The sequence below is a fragment of the Nematolebias whitei genome, chromosome 17 (assembly GCF_014905685.2).
Source record: "Nematolebias whitei isolate Nwh7 chromosome 17, NemWhi1, whole genome shotgun sequence".
Taxonomy (NCBI): Eukaryota; Metazoa; Chordata; class Actinopteri; order Cyprinodontiformes; family Rivulidae; genus Nematolebias; species Nematolebias whitei.
This window is the reverse complement of record NC_056514.1, coordinates 27,034,328-27,051,774: the sequence shown is the minus strand read 5'-3', so window position 1 is coordinate 27,051,774 and position 17,447 is coordinate 27,034,328. Positions and strand designations below refer to the sequence as shown.

Sequence of the window (17,447 nt, the reverse complement as noted above, 5' to 3'; positions counted from 1 at the left end):
AGCAAATACACTGTCTGCTGGTTGGTTTTTAATGGGACACTTGCAGTTAGAATCAGCTACTAGCACAACTGTTCTGACCTCCGACAACAAACCTCTTGTTTTGGTATGAACGAGCAACTCTAGTCACCACAAGAACATTTTTGGGCTTAAATAACAAACTATTCACTCTATTTCAAGAAAAGAAACTTTGTTTTATGGATGTAATGAGACATAACTTGATAACTTGAGATGAGGTCATGAAATAATCGAGGTGTGTTCTCATGTAAATCAAACAAAGCAAATTAGGACACAGGAGAAAATACATTTAATTTCTTTTGCTTCTTATCGTTATAGACGTTTTTTTGTGATTGCTAATGTTGATTAGTTGTGGCAGCCATCTTGTTTTGGGCTGACTAAAATATGCACGAAATGAAAATTACAATTCTATAAAACTTGCATTGAAATATGTGTAATGGTTAAATTATTTTGCTAACTGATATCACTAACTTCAATATTTGGCTGCTTTCAAAACAGCTTACATGATCATTTAGCTTTCAAAGTTTAAGTTGATGATCAGTCTCAGCTAATACCCACAACAAATTTTAGCTCAAAGTTTATAAAGCTGAAGTAGAGACACATTTAGCTAGTGTTAATTAGTGGCAGCAGCCATTTCTAACTCCAAAAGTGATTAGTTTAAGATGTACATCCATTTATTTGTTGGAAGGTTTGATTAAAATCTGTCCAGCGGTTCATGTCTCACAAACATTTGATCACAACATTTTTCACACTATTTTATTTATTTATTTATTTATTTATTTTGATCGCCTCTACACAACTTTTTACAGTTACTAATGTGTATACATAAAATCAGGCACCACGCTCCAAATATATTCATAGCTATTTCTGGTATTCAAGGTTGGCGTTCATCTCTAGTCTTTTGGTCTTTTTACATCTGCTTTTTGGTTGAAATTAAATAAATTAGTTGTGTTGGTATTTAGTGTTGTGAGAGCTAAATGTCCTCAACAAAGAATGTTACCAGGTGTCTGAATGACCACAGAGTGCAGCTGAAACATAGGTAGATATAAACCAAAGTAATGGTAATAATGAATTTACACAAACAACAAAGAAAAGTTGATTTGCTGATAGATATCCAGAGAATAAGCATGAATCTAGATCAATAGGAGGGGGGTCCGAGGGTCCTTCCCCAGAAAATTTGGTATAAAAGCGATGCCATTTCCTGCATTTTGGTGTATTTTAACAGGTTGTTAAACATCTGTAAACATTTGATTAAAATGAGTAAAAACAGGTCTCTCTTGTAAATGAGTCCTCGAGGCTCAATGAGACTAACAACCTGTTTGAATTGAAATTTATATTTTACAAAGCAGCAACAGCAAGCCTGGGTGTGAATAGAGCAGCGCCGATTCTGTCAAGCGTTCCCCCACCACCCCAAAAAACAAACAAAAAAAACCCCACACACACAAACTTCAATGTCCGACCTGAACTCTTCTCAGCTGAATTCAGTCCTGTGCGTTGTTCTGCTCCAATCTCTATCACCACTGTCAGGTGCTTCAATTCTCTCTTGTCCAGCTATGAACAATCCATCTGTCCATTTATTTTACATAATAAATTGGACGGTCTTTTCAACATTTTGATCCTGTTATTTTGACTAATTTTGAAACGTGCAATGTGAATAATACACATCAAACATTTTACTCGTTTTTTTTTTTTCCTCTAAGCTTTTTCATTCATTATCTTTGAAATGCATGCAGGAGTTCTGACACATTGGCAGATGTGTGCGCTCTGCAGAGCTGTCTGGAGATGCTCCTGTGCATAAAACTTGCACTGTCTGCAGGGCGCACAGCTGAGCAAGGTGAAGCCGACACCCCACCCACGTCAAAAATTCCAGTAAATACAATGAGTGGTTAGTGCTACGCTTGTGCTGGTTTGTGCTGTTAAAATGTTTGTTTGTGCTGCTTTGGTTTCTGAGACACAGCTAAAGGTGGATGAAGACGCTTCATCTCCGTGGGACATGCGTCTCTGCTGGGCAGGAGCGTGTGAGCGAGCTGGTGTGCCTGCTGCAGCCGCAACACAGACATGGACAACGTCTCCTCTCATTGTATTTTTAATAAATAATCAAAATAAAAATGTGTGATGACTTTGAACTTTTATGGGCGGAGATATGAGCTGCCGGATCCGAGCGAACTGTTGCCGGAACGCACACTGTGAAAATGAGGGAGTTCCCAGATCTTGTTCAAGCAGGATCTGGCTCAAATTAACCACTGGTAGTAACTGTAGAAAAGTAAATAACAAACATGTGTTTGTTAGAACAGGAGGTTTAATTTTTCCGATAATGGTGCTAAATTCTTTAACTGTAGGGGGAGCTGAAGAGCAAGGAGGTGATAAATGTTCCAAAGTTTCTTCATGAAGAAGAAAATGTTGAAGCCTTTCCAAAATGAACATTCAGTTGATTTAACCACATATTGGATTAATCACTCAGCAGCCAAACTGATATTTGTACAACAGCTTATTTTTTCTGTATAAAATTAGTACTTTTCATGTAAAAAATACTTCAAACAAATAGTAAATGAACTGTACTTATATAACACCTTTATATCTTATTGAGATACTCAAAGACCTTTACAACCCAATCTGTGTCCTCATTCATCAGCACTCTACTAGATCTATACAAAGAATAATCCGTGTTTTATCACATTCATACACTGATGGGACAAACATTAGAGGCGGTGAGGGGTTCAGTGTCTTGCCCAGGGACACTTTGACATGTGGCTGCTGGTGGAATCGAACCCCCAACTCAGCCACAGCCACCCAAAGACCCAAAGATAAGTAAAGAAGAAGTCAGAAGCAAATGAATGAAAAAAAAAATGTACGAAGCATTTAAACTAAATGTCTTGGACAAAAAAAAAAAAAAAAAAAGAAGGAAAAACACATTAAGAAAAATAAATTCAAGAAAATGGCCAATCGTCTCTGTATCAATGTGTCTTAACTATGGGAATCCAGAAAGTACTGTGGTGCGTAACAGAGGTAATGAGCTGGCAAAATGAAGACGTATTACAGAACAACAAATGCAGACTTTTAGAGGACACATCGGATTCTCCATTCTCCTTGTTTGGATGCACGCACACATCAACCACACACGCTTCTTTTAACTGCTTGATCGTTTCATTTGTTCGTTTCAGAAATCCAGATGAGAATTCAACTCCGCCTCTTACACAACACACTTCAAGGCCTTTGATTTGATGCAAAAATTTACCTCGCGAACGCAAGATTATCGGGTTAAGAAAGGATTGATGGTTAGGTTATCACTGATGGGGCATGAGAGAGCCTGAATGGACATCTGAATGGGCGAATAAATGGAAAGCTGAGATGAACGGGATGATTTACGTGTTAAAATGAAATGATGAAACATATGTGTGTGTTTTGATGTATACCCAGAAACCCTTTTGCTAAAGCATTTTAATGCTCGGTGGTGTGTGCAGTCTAATCTTTGTTTGTGCTTGTGTCAGAGTGTGGAGATAAGTCTATCTTTGTGCCCTTGTTGCTCTGACAGACATTATGAGGTCCTCTCGAGACAAAACACACACACAGCTATCTAATATCAACTGCATACAAATACACACACACACAAAATGATCTGACAAGACTATCTGCTTTCTTAACCTCGTCTTGGAGTGTTTATTAGAAGGGATGGGAACAGGAGAGAGGAAATATTATTAGGTCTCAAAGAAGCGACTATAACAACCCAGTAACAATGTCTCTCCTTATTTTCTACACATCCCATCACTCTGTTCTCCAACATACAGCTATAGCGCTGCACCTTTCTACTCTGTCATTACTTCAGCCCTCTTCTTTTCCTCCCATTTGTTTCATGCTCTGCACCGCTTTTCCACTTCCCTAACTCACTATTTCTTTGTCCTTTCATTGTTTTATAACTTTTTTCATTGTGGTTATATGTGTAAAAAAGAAATACCCCTGAAATGCTTTCATTTCCAAAACCAAACCGGCATAAAACGGATAAAAATAGCAAGATCACTAAATAATTGGCGCCGCTTTATACATTGTCTTTATAACTTTAATTATTCAGCACTCACTGTGTAGAATGTATCTAATTTGACACTTCAGAGGTTGAGATTTCTTATATATTACCTTGTGAAGCTGCTGGATAATTGGAAGATTCAGGAAATCCCAACCACTGGGGAATCCTGTATGTGAGGGTTTGCATAACAAACCATCTAGTGCGTCAAGAAACTGTTCTTTAAATTAACCTTTTCCAGTGTTGCACTTTATTCCAAATTCATGTTAGCACATTTTATGCTTAAGGGAAGGATATTAACAGTTGCAATCTTCATAGTTTTTTAATTTGCTTGTGTCTGGATGGAGGTTAAAAATGCAAGTTGGGAACAAACAGTCCTCAATTCACCAACAGAACGGCTTGGTTTTTGCAGGCACAAATGAGGATTTTGCACGCCTGTCTAATTTTCAAAGCCCTTGCATAAGGAAGAAGTACGTCTCATGTTTCAATGCAAACTCAAATGGCTCTCTTTGCTAGCACTTGGAGGTTTTTATGCATGCATTAAAAGAACAAGCACACATGCCAGGGCCAAAATGCCCAATTCTCTAAAACCAGTGCACTTTGCAACATGTAGTTTGTGTCATATATTCACAGTCAAATAAAAGCTGGTGGTTACTGCTAGGGATGCACCGATCCACTTTTTTTTTTTTTTACTTCCGATCCGATCCCGATACCTAAATCTGGATATCGATCGATACTGATACCATTCCGATATCAACATCATTATTGATTTTATATGAGACTGTAATAATCTCCTCTCCATAGACAAGTACAATTTGTACAAATATATGCATGCATGTCCAAAAAGGCAATGTGAGGCAAGTTTTATTAATGTTGGATAAGTTTCAAAGTTACAATTAAATTCGTCTAACTCAAAATATATATTTTTATTTCTAGCTTTAAAGTGGATATTAAGGTGATTAATTTAAGTGATTGTTTAAAGTTATTATATATATATATTTTTTTTTTAAATAAGGGGCATATATAAGAATTGTTTTCTTCTTTCTGCACTCTTTTCATTCAATGTTTTCTTTTTGATGAATTTGTTTTGTTTATTTTGTTTCTTTTAAATGAATGAATAAATTATTTAAATGAAAAAAAAAATTGCTCTAAACATCTGCTAAGTTCATGGCATAAACCAACACAGACATGTTCCTGTTTGTAGTGTTTTACATCGCTTTATAATGTAGCTGTTTTTGTTTAATTTTTTTAATGTAATTTTCTTGTAATTTTCAAGTCATATGTTTTTTTTTTATGATTGTCTACTGTTGTACTGATAAATATCTCCTGGAGGGTAAACTATATATTGGCTGCAAGTATCAAGCTGAGAAATCCTTCGTTTTCTACAACTGATAGTGGTTGGTCATTAATTATGATGAGGTTTAGCAACTTCTCGGTAAACATTTGAGCTCTGTGGCTTCAGCGATGTCTTCTTTTTGTTCAATCCGAAGCAGGCAGTCTGATTTAGGTCAGCCGCGTTCAGTCTGCCCCTCCTCTGAGACGGGCAGACTGAGCGGGGCAGATTGGACGCGGCTGGCCGGGGTCGGGCTGCCTGCTTCGGGTTGAGCAAGAAGAGCAGACCGCTGAAGCCACGGAGCTCGAATGTCCAACATAAAACTAACTTTATCACAGTTTAATGTGGTGCTATGGCTCTGCAGACATTGCACGTTGCTGTCTTGTTTTGTGGTGTTTCTAGTGTAAAATACTTCCACACAGCGGACATGTTTCGATGAAAAGTTGATTAGCTGTTAGCCACAATGCTACTGCACATTGTAGCTGGCTGCAAACTATGAAAAGGATTTCCTGAATGTGAGGCGGGTCTTATTACTTCAGGTTCATGAGACACGCCTCCGTTCAGGAAATCCATTCCATAGTTTGAAGCCAATGTGCAGAGCAGATGGCAGTGAATCTCGAGGTTTCAACAGACACAGACATGCATCATGGATTGGAAATCTCTGCATGTTGGATTGGAAAAATCCGATACGTAAATTATGCTGGTATCGGAGGCAGATACTGATACCAGATTGGCCCTATCCCTAGTTACTGCATCTCAGGATAAATATAAGTGAGGGAGAGGACTTATCTGTTACACTTTTATCTTCACAAAATGGGCAGGCATGTCAGTAAAGGTATGAGATCGAAACCACCTGTGATTAACGAGGGACTACTGTATATTCAAAATACAAAACCTTCTAAATATAAAATATTTAAACAAAAAGTGCTTCATTTAAAAACAAACAAACTATAAACAAGAAACTTAACCCAAAGTAATTATCTTACATCCTTATTATTACAGTACTGGAAGTGCAGTTGAGTTCTTATTCTTTCATTGGAGAGATGATGGAATGATCACGCCTTGGTCCAGGATTTAAAAAAAAGTTTTTAAATTTAAGAACTTAAAATATAACAGTGCAGTAATGGTCAAGTAAAACAACATGTCAGTTGTTAATTTATAAATATAATCCTTAACACGATTATTTCCTGATACTTGTGTCTTGCTGATGTGGGTGCATGACAAAAATTCTGTAGTGATCTTCCCTAAACACTTGCTAACAGCCCCCCCCCCCCCCCACACACACACACACACACACCCTTCCCAATCTTGTGCATTGCCCCAAGTCAGAACCAGTTCTCACTGGAATATGTAGTGAATATTGTGTGAATGGTCAAAACTTCATGGGCGTGCTTATTTATGAAAAGTGGCTGCAGAAAGCTGCGTCTGCTGAGGAGCTGCTGACTGAAGGTGTTAGAATGTATGGTGATCTTTAAAGCTGTTCCAGAAAAACTGATAAAGAAAGTCAACTAAAACTTTTGAAAACAGTAAAAGAACTCATGGAAGTAGGTGTAAATGTCTGTGCATGGATGAGACAGACTGCACAGACAGGAAAGAGTGCACCTCGGCAGGGCAGCATCGGGATACGTTCCCACACCACCTGTCAGAAATGATGGTGGTCTCTGTGTGACATTTGTACGAAGTGGCACTTCTTTTCAGTTAACAACAAAAATATCAGATCTTTCTCCTCCAATTCCTCCATCACAAATTGAAAATAAACATCCCCTCTGAAAACCATTCTGTGTTGATTCTGATTGTATCTGATGCCTTACATCTTGCTGAAGACCAGATCTTCACCAATTAGACATGATGCCTAAACAACAAGATCAAGTAATGAATGAAATGTATGGCAAACTTGAGTCTCATACATTAAACAAAAACAATTCTTTCTTTCTTTATTATAAACATATTCTGCATCTTCCTAATGTTTCAGTGTCACATGCTTTTTCATTCTCCACTGGCTTTCTGTCAAACTCAGAACAGAATTCAAAATCTTATTTCTAACCTACAAAGATCTCAACAACCTAGATCCATGTATGTGTATGCATGTATCCTTTATTTAACCAGGAAAATAACTCATTGAGATTAAAAACCTCTTTTCCAAGAGTGACCTGGCCAAGATAGCAGCAGAAAACATACAACAAATCCAAAATACTAAACCAAATACACAAAATACATATCCAGGAGAAATCACAATTATTACACATTAGAGCAGTTACAGGAACCAAGTGATCTGAGCTCTCGTTCCTTTAGAATTGATTTAAATTGTCCCAACTCGCTCTACTGCGGTTTTACAAAATAAGATTGGACATGACACACAATTGGCTGAGCGATGGATGAGCTGCACTATCGGCATGTGATTTTTACTTAAAATGGATTCATTTAAATTATTTTGCACCTGCAGCAACTTTGTGCAGCCCATATTGCAGGATAGGCTTTCTCCTGCAGATGAACAGCTAATCAGCTGTTCTCCCAGAGAAGTGGGCGTGGCCAAGAAAGCTTGCAGGTGGCTGAGAGCAACATGCTCTTTTAAAGCGTTTAGAAACATTGTTTAGAATATTGCAAGATTGTGGGAAGGGTTTAAAATATATATATATATATATATATATATATATATATATATATATACATATATATAAATAAACTATTTACTACTTGTACTCCCTACTTTGTGGTTTTTCCCTTATCGCGGATCCACCGTGATAAACGAGGGACGAGGTAAGTAAAAAAAACCCGAACAGAATTAAAATATTTTCTGTCTTGTACAAGTGTTTTTATGGTTTGATTAAACATTTTGAAAACAATTCTATTCCCAAACGTACCATATCATAAAAATCACACAATCTGTCTGTGTAAAAGCTACACGGGGTGAGTGTGTGTGAGTGTGTGTGTGGGTGGGTGCGTGTGTAATGAGATGCAACAGACTAAAGTTGAAAGCTAATCCTGACACAAAACATTTCCAGCCCAGTCATCCGAAACAGAAGCGCTGCAACCTGTTTAATGCTGCTATGTGTTGTGATGGGTGTTTACATATTCACACTTCTATTCATGCAGAAGCTCGTCTATGAATGTGTGATTCGGTTCTTGTTTTGGGCGCTCAGAGCTCTTAATAATATTGCACCTTGACAACGCAAAGTTTGTAGTTGGATCACGACTGTGTGCGGGAGAAAACACACAGCTGAACAATTGAAAAACGCCTTCACTCCCAGTGTTATCAAATTACAGCAGGGAGGAGGCTAGTGGGATGTCGGATCAGACAACAGAAATCCTCTTCTCGTGTCAAAGTTATGACCGTCACAGTGCATTTTATTTGGCTGCACATCAGGATCGGATACAATTACACCGACATGATCAAAAGTGCTTGTCTTGTGAAACGAATGTGACAGCGTGTGCCTGAAATCCTTTGTGGAAAAAGCTGGTAATTGAATCTGTAGAAGTAGAAGCAACAATCCTAAAACCTGATCTCATTTCTTTAAAACTAACTTTTTTATATGATGTCAGTACCTAGACTGGGGTGTTTCTTCCATTTCCAGTATAATGCATGTTATTTTCAAAATTAGAGCCCTCAGACGGAATGATACAGCATGCCAATCATCGTAACAAATTAAAGCCAGTTTAAGTATTTTTTCAAGTCTAAGGTTCGTCATATTAGAACATTCTGGAAAAAATATGTGATTTTTTAACAGATCATCACATATAAATAAATGTTATAAGACATTAATTAAATTGCTTTAAAAGTCAACAGGGAACTGGAGTAGAATAGTGGTCTTGGGACCAGAAAGTCACAGGTTTGATCCCCTGCTAGGCCCACATTCTGATTCTTCCCCCAACAGCTTACTCCAAAGTGGAACAAACCAGTTCCAATATAAAGCTTATGTAGCAGGTAGTGGGTGTTGGCAATCAAATGCAGTGTTTAAGTAATCATTAGTAAGTGTGAGAAGACACTTTGACAGATTGCTGACCATCCAGGAGTCGTTAAAAGTAATTAGTTAAACACAATCAATAAAGAATAAAAAGGTATGACCCTTTGGGAAGTGTTGCCAAGAAAGAAAAAAAAACCCCCACATTTCTTCTAAAAGAGTATGGCAGTGTTGCTTCTGTTAGCAAACTTATAATGGAACAAACCAGGAGACTTAATGTTCTATAGGGGTGTAAATAACATGAATGGTTCTTTAGGGGTTGAGATGGGGTAGAGGAAGAGCAGTCGACTTGGGATCAGAAAGTCGCGGTTCGACTCCCAGCCATTCCCATATGTGATGCTGTCTCTGAGTAAGACACCTAATCCTTAATTGCTCCCTGGGCGCTCAGTATCTGCCAACTGTTCCACCTGGGTGTATCCCAGGTGCTACAAGTTAAATGCAGAGAACCAATTTTGTCATTGTATGGGACCATACAATGATGACAACATATAGCACTTATATTTATACTTTGGAAAGTTGCTTGAACATGAAACCCAGTTATTTTTAAGTATGATCACTTTATATAGTCCAACAAGAACAAAAAAGGAGGTTTGAAGATTTGGGCTTCTTTCCTAGCCTCAATCCAATGGTACCTAGTAATGTCTAATCATCAAGTCATCCATAACTACTCTGTATGCCAAGTATTCCAGACTTACTGTAAATGTAAGGCCATTTCAAGCATTGTTACAAATAATGGGACTGGACTTTTGAGACATTTGTGCACAAATTACTACCTAGAAACAAAAACGAAATAACCTTGACCACTGCTATGAAATAACACCGGAAACTGGAAAACCAAGTTTTGGAGCATACTCAAAGCTTACACATGTATAAACACAAGAAAGAAAAAAGAATGAGGGACTTCTACTTTAGCTGATATTAAACTACTCGTGGCTGGGAGTCTGGCCAGTCGTAAAACCTGGACATGATGGACACGTATCAGAAACAGTATCTAGCGAGGGATGGCTGGGGAGAAGGGTTTTCCTCATGGTGTTCAAAGCACACAGGGTAAATGCTTTTTTCACCAATATCGGTCTTTTACAAACTATTCCAATATTCCACATTTGTATGTATACTTGATACATATTGTAGTCCTTTCTGCAACATTTGCATCAGTTTTGTTTACAGTTCAATGAAGTCGTTCAACCTTTCTCGTCGTAGATTTTGTGGCGTTATAAGGAGTTTTCACTCTGCTCAATCATCAAGTTGTCTACTCATTAAAGTACTATGAAGGTGTGCTGTAGTTGAAAAACTAGCATATACAACACAAACACAACATGTATTCTGTCATTTTTGTTGTAACATTCATCCTACTGGGGTCGGAAGCTAGAAGTCAGTGTTTGACATGATACCTTGCAAAGGGTTTGGTTTTAGTTTGTTTTACATGGCAACACAAAAGGTGGCATTTAAAGATGTTCTCACTCTAGAAGCTGGGTGACTTTAGGAGCTCCTAAAATGTTGTTCCTGTGTGGACACAAGGCTGAAAGAACAAAAACATTTAATGTATTTACAAAAAAATGTGCCTGCTTGAACTGGGCCACAAACAAAAATACCATTGTGCTGTCTCCTGTCCAACTGAGCGTCCACAAAACGTGTCACAAAAGTCAAATCCAATGAAGTCTTAATTTGCAACCCAATGAAAGGCATACGATCTGCTGGTAAAACCAGGGGCTGTCCAAGTTAGTACACTCTGATGGTTGGTTCAGACTGTACTGGTGTTAAAGGAAAACAAACCATGTTAGGTAATATAGAACGTCAGTGTACTTGCAAATATAGAGTAAAACGTTGAATTCAATTGAACTATAATGAAACAACTGGCTCTGTAGACAAGATGCTTTCAAATGATGTAAACATGCGCTGTAACTTATTTGACATAAAATCATGTCCTTTTACTACATAGTGAAGCTCTAACATATTCCCCTCTATTTAATAAAACAAAGTGGCTCAACACAGAAGCTCATATCAGCAGGGAGCGAACCGCTGCATTAACATATTAATATGTTACACGCACAAGACCCTGAGCATGTGAATACCAATGCATAGTTTTCTGGCAAATTCCCACCAGGTGAAAACAGCAATCACTTCTGTAGTTATCACCATGTTTCCTTTTGCTCGTAGCACCTGTTTTACCCCTGGAGCATTTTTAAAGGAGTCCAACAGCACAGGATGTTAACACACATCTCAAGGTCTCATTGTAGATACTGTATCTCTGAAAATTATATTTCCAAATTAAAACTAACAAGGATGAGTCAGGTCCTCTGGACGGGTTCTCCTTTGTTGAAATGTTTCGTCTTTTGTCCAAAAGACGATGCTGGTGAAGATTCCAGGCCATCCAGGTCATGATCAATTAAAAAAAAGGCTAAAAACAAAAATGAACTGGACATTTTGCTTTCCATCTGGGAGGCTTTATCAATTCTAAAGTGCAGTGGTGTAGTCTACGTTTTTGTAGTGGCCATACTGCACTTAGAAACCAAAGTACACCAGTTAGTACAATGTGATCCTCAATTTATTTAGATTTTTAAACATATTGAACATTTCCAAATTTATCTGATGTTTATATTTGAATAAATTGCACAACAAACTTTGTACAACAGTTGGCTTTGTATTAAAAACATTATAGAATTTATAAAACTGTTTCAAAGCAAAACATGTTCAAGTATTAAGTAATAAGTACAGAATTATACAATAATTCACTGGATAAGCGAATAAGCAAGCGCTGTATACAGAAAGATTTTTACGGAAGCATTTAACTGCTGTTAAACATATTAATGACACGTGTCCAACGATATGTTACATATCACTGGGCACTTTTAAGTGGGTATACTGAAATTCTTAAGCTTTTCTAGTGGGTATGCTCTGCATACCCATGCATCGTGTAGACTACACCACTGTAGTGTCTGGATTGTGTGGAGTTCCACACTTCATATAACTGCACGAGATGCCTGGTTATGTGCTTATTCACTTGCAGGTTAGACTGGAACTTCTTTCCCAACACAACGAAAGCTCGTTAAGCTCCTTGTGCGTTTGGCTTACGGAGAGATGTTTTGGTCACCTGCATGAAGGTGTGAACTGGAGTGGAGCTGACCTGGAATCAGGCTTAATGCTACATTGTACGTTTTTGACAGTTAAAATCGGAGACTTCCTCCTCTGTTGAAAGTGTTTTCTTATTTGACCTACTGGTAAATGGGTTCAAACACCCCACCCTCAAACCACCAGTTTCCTCTGTATAAAATATGAACATTTTGGTTCTCAAAAGAGTGTCGCTTATCCTTCAGATGTAGGTGAGCCGCCGAGTCCTGAACAGCTACACTAGCTCTCTGGTGTTGAGCCATACGTCTGTGGAGAGGTTGTTTAGTTTCTCCAATACAGAGGTCTGAACATTCCTGTCCTTGGGATGGACAGAACCATCCCTACATCTTCAGCTTGAGAATAGAAGTCCAGTTGTTGTTTTTTTTAACCTTTTTTTGGATCTATCCAAAAGTCTTCTTCAGTCTGATGAGTTGCTACAGGCATCTTATAAGCAGCAACTTCTCATAATGGATCAACCAGTTTGCTGGTGACAGCCAGAACTAGCTGTTCACATGCAAAAGCAGTATCTAACCAGGGCACAGACGACTGGTCGTGATGTTCAGAGGACTGAGTAATACTTGCAATAACAGCGTTGTAAGATGAGGCATGGAGGCCTCGACCCCGGTTTAATGAGGGGAATGCTCTCCTCACAACTTGCTTGGAACTGACGATTAACGATTCAAACTTTATACAAAGTATTTTTTTTAATTTTGTATCAGTCATATGAATTGCCCAAATAAGTTTTTTTTTTGTTCTTGAAACCAAAAATAAACAAAACAAATCTACAAAATGTTTGTACAAATTTGATAATTATTATAAATAATCAAAAATACACTACTACATGAAACGTTTCAACCTTCTCCCCTTTTTCTCTTTTAACATTTAGTGTTGATCTATTTATGTATTCAAATGTCTCTCTCAGAGAAAAAAAAAAAAAAGCACTCAACCACAATTTAAATAAAGACATTGCTTCCAAAGTTAAAGAAAAAAAAAAAACCCACAAGAGCTCATTGAAGACAGGCTAAGAGAAAACACTGAAAACATAACGAGACACTAAAAGCTGTTTATAAAAATAGAAACAATAGAAGCAAAAGACCAATTTACTACAAATTATCGAGTAAAAGAAAAAAAATAAAGGAATTTGTAAAACAAGAACAAAACAATGCTCAAACAAATAAAAAGTGTGGTATACCAGGAGGTAAAACCATAAAATATAAATGAATCAGTGTCAGATAGGTTTCAGCAGACATGAAGATTTTCCTTTCAGTACACATTAGCATGATTTGTGACTTTACGAGTTATTCAAGTGCTGTCGTATTTTCCACTATACCGCTGTTGTAACTGTTTTGACAAAAATAATATCCTATGCAGTTTACCATTTTTAAATACATTGTTCTGGACCGAGTCAATATTTGTTCTTAAACATCTAAGATTTTCAACACCTGCTTAAATAGTTTATAAATTATTTCTTCTTTTTTTTAAAAAAATGCTCGTAATCATTCCATAAACAGTAAACTAATGTATGAAACAAAACTTAATGCTTATAATCTTTGATAGTTTAGGATGATGGTATTGATTCTAGCAGTATCAACAATTCAATTTATTGCATTTTGAATGATTAAAGTGTTTAAAAAAATCAAACTAATGTAATTAATTACACCTTTTGTATCTGTTTGAATAACAGTGTGTGTTCAAAAACAGGACAAAAGGTTCATGTGGCAGTAATATTACTTGTATAGCAGCTCTGTAACTCCAGAAACAGTGGTGCAAAGTTATCCACAAAAAAAAAAGAAAGGATTCTTGTCCAGTTAAATTCATTTAAAGTTGGCAGATTCAAATGTACTCTCTTGAAGTAATCTGAAATCACTTCTTTACACTTTTATATAAAATTTAACTCATTTAGATGCTCATCTCAGTGCAAATGTAATCAGGTTCCCATTACAGCAAGTGCCAGTCATCGCCTGTGTCTTGTCACATTTTAGCCAGAAAAGCACTTTCTGGTGCTGACCGATGTCAGTGTTTTGGTCACAGGTCATTTACTTGCAATAAAGAAGGTAACCAGGATTTATTTTCAGTCATCTGCAAGTTCTCCCTTCAACACCTTTTGTTCATATCAGGTTCCTTCAACTGAGAGAACAGAGTTCTTTTTCTTACGTCTTGTGCCTCGCTGGAGGATTTCAACCATCCTGTGGTTACAAACCAATAAATTGTCAGTTTTCTATTAAGATACTTTTGTTTATGGTGTAACAGCTCCATAACAAACTGCACACTGATGTAAAGCAGTGCCCCCCCAATAGAGTTGCAGAAAACGAAGGCTAGAGCATCGTTGACTGAGAGGGAAATCGTTTCTCTAGCTCTTCCATGATAGAGTTCATGTTTGGCTTTGGAATCTGTTGAGGTGTGGGACACTGTCCTTCCCCTCCTCCTCCTCCTCCTTTTCCTCCTGGTCCTCCGTCTCCTGTTCCTCCTGTTCCTCCTTCTCCTTCATCTGCCAGTGCATCTAACGAGTCAAGAGAATCTAGGGAATCCACAGAAGCCCGGCTCTTCATGACCTTTTTGAGAGGAATCTGCTTTTGGTCGATCTGGCTGAACATGTTGGCCACTGACTTCTCAATGTCTGCTATGTTCTGAATGTTCTTCAAGATGCCTTTCCGCTCTTTATGGTGCGGTTCAGGTTCCACGGGGATGGGAGATGGCAATGGTCGGAGGGACACAGGCCTCAGTGTGGGAGCCTCTGAGAAAGATGGGAGGACGAACGTGGAGGGACGCAGGAGGGAGGGAGATGAAGGAAGAAGAGGTGGAAGTGGAGGTGGTGGGGGCGGTGGAGGTGGTGGAGGAGGAGCTGTTTGAGATGAAGATGGAGAGGCAGGAGGAGGGGAGGGAGGCCGATGTGGAGGGGGAGATGAAGGAGGAAGAGGAGCAGTGGTGGGAGGCAGTGGTGGTGGTGGGGGTGGTGTTGTAGGTGGATCAGGAATAACCTCTAAATGGACCTGAAGTCTGTCCTCAATTATGTGATTTCTGGTTAAATTAGCTCCAAAGCGTCGCAGAACAGGAGGAGTTGGCTTGTGGCTCGGTGGAGGGGTGCCTCCATCACTGGAAGTCACGATGATACTGGGGGGAACTTCTATAGTCAAAGCAGTTGGATCTTTGTGGGTGGGACTCTGCTTGTGATGCTGAGGAGTTTCTGGGAAAACAGACAGCAGAATATCTGATGACAACGAACCTCTGGAATCTCTGCTTTGCCGTTGCCTCATTTCCTGGCGCGCCTGTTGCTCAAACTGTCTGGCTTGTTCCTTCACCGTAAGCTTCGGTTCTAGACTTGGGCTTCCTGTCAAGTCTGAATCCAGTCCATGGTCAAAGCCCGAATCCAGACCAGCGTCCTTACTTTCCTTGAATTCTGCCTTTAGGAGGTCCAGCTCCCACTGTACAGGATCCATCACCACTTGCCGCCTCAAAGCATCATACATCTGTCTTTGATGAAGTCTTGATGGGAGAGTCCAACTGTGTCCACTGCCGGATCCCCATCCACCTTCGCTGCCACTGTACCCACCAAACCCCAGATCACATCCAGGCGAGCCAAGCCTCAGCCAGGCCTTTCGAAGGGCTTTTCTTGATGGGGAGAAATTCCCAAGGAGGTCTCTCCTCCTCTCACTTTTTCCTTGAATCTCTGGACTACTCAGCGTCCCATCCTCATGGTAGATAGGATTTTTGGTAGTTCGAGGGTTTTCGTCAGACAGAAAGGTAATGTTGGACTCAGACTTGGGGAGATTGTTGAGCACCCCTCCGTTTGCGATGCACTGACGATGGGCAGCGATGGCTCGTGTGGCAAAATCTGAGATCAGACGTTGGCGGTCACTTTCATCTAAACTGGCAGATTTGCTACCACCACCATTGTTTGACCGGCTGACAGATGGATGCATGGGGTAAAAATGAGACAGAAAAGGAAAATGAAAGCAGAAATAATTGAAAACAAAGTAGGGGAAAATAAGCAAACAAGAAAGACACAACTATATCATCAAAGCTAAATGAAATAGAAATTGGAGATGAAATTAGAAAAATTAAGGAGTCATAATGCAAATGATAAAAAACTACATTAAGAGATGAGTAAGAAAAATAATTTCAAGATGTTTTGTCTATGTGCTATTACCAGAAAAAAAGTTGGAAACTAAAACAGATGGAAAACATGAAGACACATAAAGCAAGTTGTATTCAACAAATCTACGGCAACACAGCTACAACTAAAATCACATCTGCTGGGGAGGGACACACAACTGAGCGCCATGTAGAGTATCCAGATTTCCCCCAAACAAAAGAGATTATTTAACAGACAGTATGTTAATTCTAGAAAACCAGTCAAGTTATTAGTGACTGTGGTGAAATCTGCACACTTGTTGGCTTGTGATACATGACTGGCTACTTCTATGCTCAAAGGACCAAACCATTTCAACAAAATATTTATCACAGACTTCAAAATGCACAACTTTTCTGCAGCACAATATTGTTTACACATGTACCACATTTCCTGCACACAAAAACACTTTACAAGCAAACGAGTAACAGCTAAAATCCTGCATGGTGCTAAACTAGCCAGCAATGTGAAGCAACATTGTCCTACTCACTTTTGTCTGTAAGCAAAGGATAAAGTTTAGAAGAATAAGACAGAAATAAGAAAACAAAATAAGAAACATAAAAAAAATTAATAGAAAAAGACAACTGTTAAGAGGAAGGGGATAAAACATGGAGAGAGCACAAGTAACTTCAGTATTATCCCCAAGAGTTCATCAGAAGCAGTCACAGAAAACATTTCTTGATTTCATTAACCTTATCTCCATCGTCTCCATTGGCAACACTTTTGTTAAAGCACACAAGTTGAAAACAGAAACCGTCTAGTTATTTTCTGTTTAATAATAAAATTAAAAAGCTAACAGTAATACACAAAGTTTGTTTTCTCAGTCATCCAGGTATATAACAACAAAAAGGTTGAATCATGTCATCTGGACTTCGTTTTTTTGTTAAA

At 38.4% G+C, this 17,447-nt stretch overlaps 1 protein-coding gene across 1 annotated transcript in view; it reads right to left on the bottom strand.

Annotated features, from left to right (window-relative positions):
- LOC119423497 (protocadherin-15) overlaps positions 1-17,447 on the bottom strand; it is a 322,189-nt gene that overhangs the window by 24,581 nt on the left and 280,161 nt on the right. The window lies entirely within an intron of this gene.